Source organism: Salvia splendens, unplaced genomic scaffold (assembly GCF_004379255.2).
Source record: "Salvia splendens isolate huo1 unplaced genomic scaffold, SspV2 ctg640, whole genome shotgun sequence".
NCBI lineage: Eukaryota > Viridiplantae > Streptophyta > Magnoliopsida > Lamiales > Lamiaceae > Salvia > Salvia splendens.
In genome coordinates this window covers 33,309-39,308 of record NW_024599304.1, presented here as the reverse complement: position 1 = coordinate 39,308, position 6,000 = coordinate 33,309, and positions in this window count along the sequence as shown.

Genomic DNA, 6,000 nt, shown 5'->3' with positions numbered 1-6,000 from the left:
GTGATCAAGCGTATGATCCCGCGTACCCGGTGGATCCATGTTCATGGGCATTGATCCACAGTTGATGGTAGTTGGAAAGGAACTCTCCCCAAGTCATCTTCCACGCAGGGAGCATACGTATGGTATTCCTCGATTATGCCTTCCGTGCTCGACAATGCCGTGTGTCCAAAAGCCAAAGGTGTCATCTACAAGGGAAACATTTATATGCTATACCATAAATATATGACTTGGTTCAAAACTGTAACACCCCCATCCCTAGCAAAACAGATGCTATAAAAAATACTACTCCCCATAATACTACTAAATACTATACTAGTAATTTCTTTCCTGTATAATTAAAAAAATTAGTAAGAAAAGATGATTAAATAACAACCGGAAACGAATCAACCAAGTAATAATGGCAAATCAAAATAAACATTCACTCTCTTTCAAAAACACTGGCAAAAAATATAATTCCCCATCAACAAGCATACGCATATGTAGCAAAAGATGATTACAATGACAGAATTCATCTAGTAAGTCCGCCAAAAATTACACTAACTCCTAGTTAGAGCCGTCAAAATCCCTGCACCCAACCGACCCCTCACGCGGGTACACCAGATATCGGACATGGGTACCTGCACCAGACACCAGCGAGTACCCGAACCCAACCCTTCTTATTTTTAATTTTTTAAATCTATTTTGTCATTAATTTAATCATTTAGCAAAGTGTTCACCATGAGGACTTTAGATAGATATAGGATTGATGTAATTATTTAACATATCAATGTGATAGATTCGAAAAAGTAATGGCCAGATAAATTTAATTTATGCTGTGCAGTCCCTCAACAGTTGTGTGCTGCAGTTTGGTGCCTAGGCATTTGAAACTAAGTCTGCAACACCACAATTCATCACACTAAACCAATTACTAAAACAAAATTAACATATACTTATAGTACTCCCTTATTTCACTTTTAAATCTAGCAACTATAAACAGTCTTGCTCAAAGTCAGCAGACTCAACACCTCTCACAAAGTGTTCCAGAACAGAAGAAATCTTCAGTTTCCATCCATTTTCAAAATATGTATGTTACTACTAAGATTTAATCACATCACACATTTCCTAGGTTACTTGCCAGGTTAGAAGGGAGGAATGGGTTTGGGTTGGGTAAAATAATGAATGTAAAAATGAAAGTCTTTATTGCAGTTGAATGTGAAATCATAAATTTCTAAATTTTGTCGGGTATAGGGTCGGATCGAGAATTATCCGACACCCACTACATGTTTGGATACCCTACTCCTAGCTGCTCGAGCCTCAAATGCATTTCTCCTAGCACTTAAACAATTTAACTTAGTCTTTAAACTTTAAAACTTAAACTTAAACCATTAAACCAATTAGGCATAGCAAGAACTCCAACTAAAACAAATAGGAATAACAATTCTCTTTTAAGCATTATCATATGCATAATCCAACCAATTTCAATATCTAGCAACACACTCTATTTTAATTTTCTGTAAAACTTAAACAAGATAAAACTTTAAGGCACAAAAGATGTCACTATTCACTTGTTGGACTAGTTAGTGAAATAAATTCACAAACATTGCTAAACTTGCTTGAAAAAACCTATAAATTCATATGCTGCATTTTAAATATAAACATAGTTCTGGAATCAAATCATCCAAGAAAATCCAAAACATAGTTAATTCAAACTAAGACGCTATTTATATTAAAGACTTCTAGTCTGACGTCAATTGCAACAAATAAAATCAAATTCAAGCAAATACTGCTCTAGGGTTTCAACAATCATACTAACTAAATCAAAGTTTCAAACCAAGCTATAACTTTATAGTATAATTTAACTCCTATCAACTAATTACGTAGCTAAACGAGCATGGTAACATAAAACCCCAAATTTATAACAAGATAAAATTCTTGGCATTCATACATATTCCACATTGTAGACAAATTTCCATCCAAATAAATCACAAATTGCTAGCTTATGAGGTAATATAACTTCAGAGTTCAGATGAATTCCATTATAATTTAAAATCAAAATATTAAAAACAAATTGAAATTTGGGAAAGAGTTTCGACCTTGAATCCAACTTTAATGGAGGTTAGGGAAGATGGTGATGAAGAAATCGTCCGAATGGAGGCTAGTCGGCAGCGGCGGTGGCGATCGGCGGTTTCCGGTGAGCTGCATGAAGGACGTGTGTTGTGCAGAGTGTGAGAGTTTTGTGGGTGCAAAAGTGTGTAGTAGCGTAAATAGGAAGGAGAGTAAGAGATAAAATTAGTGCTAAACAAACGTCCATTTTATTATTTTAATCATAAACTTTATTCTTTCATTTTTTCATCATGAACATTTCAAATCGGATTATAATTGATTCTGTACTAATTATTCCGTTACATTGTTAACAATGGATCTAATCCTGATTTTGACCTAGTTAATTGTGATTTTTTCACTCCCTAATTATTTCCTTAATTATTTTAATAAATATTCATCAAAAGGCAATAACTCATTCCTTGCAGTAATGGCTCGGAACATCCTCTTCCTCCGCCGCAGCCGCAGAGTGTATCTAATTGCGACAATAGTTGTTGTTTGTTGCTCTCCCTCCATTATTGTCGTTTGATTTCCTAAAGGAAACACCCCTTTTGTGCGAGATTCAAATCGCAATTTACTCCTCTTCTCCCTCGATTGCCTTTCTGTCTTCTTATAGGGTTTTCATATCAAATAAAACCAAATCCAATCTCCTCTCATCATACTAACAAACTCTCTCTTCAATCTTAATTAATATTCGATCATCAATATCAATTTCAATTCTCAATTCTTGAATCGATTCGATGGAGGAGGGAGACAGCGACAGAATTCCGGTGATCAAGATAAAAATCCCAAGAAAACTGCTGCGGCTGCGGCGGAGGAAGAGGATGTTTCGAGCCATTACGGCAAGGAATGAGTTATTGCCTTTTGATGAATATTTATTAAAATAATTAAGGAAATAACTAGGGAGTAAAAAATTATAATTAATAGTGTAATTTGGTTAAAATCAGGATTAGATCCGTTGACTGTTAAAAACTAAGGGAACAGTTAGTCCAGGACTGATTGTGATCCGATTTGAACTGCATGATGCAAAAATTCAAAAGATAAAGTTTATGATCAAAATTGTAAAATGAGCATATGTTCAGGACCAATTTTGGCATTTACTGTAGGAAGGACCACCGTTCTTTTCTTCTTTTTTTATTTCATTTTTAAAAATATTATCAATTCTTTTTTCTTTTTTCATTTATTCTTTCCCTTCAAAATAAGACATTTTCTTTTTTGTCCGTCCAATAAAAATATTTCATTTCTATTTATGAAAGTTCTCCCAAACTCATTACTCATATATATCAATTTAATTATATATATTTTAAAAAGTGATACTATTTTATAGTTTATTAATAGCAATTTTGATGGTTCGACCACCTCTTTACCAACATTGTAGTATGCTTTTTCGATATCGAAATTGCTTTTAACGACATCATCACATATATAACTATTTTCTACTACTTTAATTCTAATTAGTTTGCTCTAATAATCATCTTTATCTCGCGCGATTCTTCCACTGAAAGTTGCAATATTGATGACGACGCTGAAAAATATCTAATACGAGTAATAAATAGTGTTTTGCCCCCCCCCCTCCCAAATTTTCTGGCTTCATCACGTCACTGAGTGAAATCAACTAGTAGAACAACTAGTAGAATATAAGACTTACTTACCATTTATGGTAAAAAGTGAAAGTGAACTCTTAATATGAAATGAACTAAAATAGCAAAATGAACACTTAATAGGAGACAAAGACAATACGTGCTAGTATATAAATTTAAAACTTTCACAAATACAAATGAACTATTTTCAAATCTTAGTGATTCTATTAAATTTAAAACTTTCACAAATACAAATGAACACTTAAAAAATAATAAAAGACATTAATCAATTTCTCCAATTTTCTATAATTTCATTTAAATTTTTTACTACTATTAATTTCACCTATAAATCAAACATAAAACAATAAGACCTTACATATCTTTCTAAGGAGCATGCCCATTCTAAATCGGACGATCCTTATAACACTTGAAATTCAAGTCCATTACAAATAATTTTAATTTTAATAATTTTAAATTAAATGATTTCAACATAGTTTTAAAATAAATACTAGTACTAAATATTTCCTAATACTGATATTGATTAATAAGCTTAAAGATACGAGGTACTCCTATTACATTAAATTACATCATCACAGAACATTTATACTCGTGTTTCCGTGGTAACAAAAGATAGGAGTAAAATTTGTAATTTAGAGAGACAAAATAAAACTAACAGCAATCAGAACAATCTCATAAGTCGGTCTGTTTCTGATTGATACAACATGCTAAGATAACTTGATGGAGCTGGCATAGCTCTGTAACCGGAGTCCTCCTAAGGATCCTCCTCGGAACTGCTATCGATATAGATAGCTGTTGCTTGGCTCCCTCCAGGTACTACCCCGGCTATGGTCAACTCGCCTGGATCGTGGTCCTCGAGAACTGGTAGTGGCTGCAGGTGCGTGGTACTTGCGAAAGTAGTCTGTGGCTCCTCTACAGGCGGGCGAGACGGCCCTGCCTCGAACTCATCCCCTGCCCGTCGTCCCAGAATGATCTGCGGCGGGGATGGTGTCCTCTCTCGCGGGTGAGGAGCGGGCAATCCTATGTCCTGCCTCTGTCGAGCTCGAGCAAGAAGGAACCCTAATGGGAAAAAACCGATCTGGGCTAGATCGCCTGGTCGCATATCCGGTAGCCGACCTAGATCACCTGGTCGCATATATGGTCCCCGTGGAGCCTGACCGTATACGGTGTAGTAGTACTGGATCTGTCCCAGAAATTGAGGCAAGTCGCCTGCCAAGTCGTGCCATGGGTACCGCCGGGTAATAAAGTCTCGTGCCATATCTACTGCCCATCCCCGCCACTCATCCGGCAGCAAGGTGATCAAGTGTGCGATCCCGCCGTACCCAGTGACTCCATGTTTGTGGGCTTCGCTCCAAAGTTGATGGTAGATGAAGAGGAACTCTCCCAAGTCATCTCCCCGGCAGGGAGCATACGCCAGGTATTCCTCGATTATGCTTTCCGGGCTCGACAATGTCGTTTGTCCAAAAGGTATCATCTACAAGGGAAACATATTTTTACCAGGTTCATGCTATACCATAAATATATACATATAGTATAGGAAAACCATAAATATATACATATAGTATAGGAAAACCATAAATATATACATATAGTATAGGAAAACGAATGAATACTACTACTAAGCAATATTTTTATCCTAACATTCTATTCAAAATAAGTTTTATCATACACATCATCCAACCAATTTCAATACTGTATCCCGCAGCACACTATATTTTAATTTTCTACAACACTCACCAAGATAAAACTCCAAGGCACAAAAGTTGTCACTATTCACTTGTAGTAGGGAGTACTAAACTTGCTTGAGAAAACCTATAAATAATTTGCTTGAAAAAACCTATAAATTCATAGTAGGGTTTTAAATATACTACAGTACCTAACATAGTTATAAAATCAAACAAGAAAATCCAAAATACTATAGAAATTCCCAAAATATAACAAAATTAAAATGTTCTAACTCTCCACGATTCTCAGAAAATCCCCAATGAAGTTCAAACTGAATCGTATTTATACCAAAGACTTCATATCTGACATCATTTGCAACAAATAAAATAAAATTCAAACAAATATTTAGCTCTAGGATTTCAACAATCATACTATTAACTAAATCAAAAGTTTCAAACCAACCTACAGCTTTACTAATTTAACTCCTAGCAAACAATTCCGTTGCTAAACGAGCATAATAATAAAATAAAACCCAGATTTATAACAAAATAAAATTCTTGGCATTCCTACATATTCCACATTTAAGACAAATTTCCATACAAATAAACTCACAAATGTTAGAGGTAATATAATCATAGAGGAATTCCATTTCTAATTT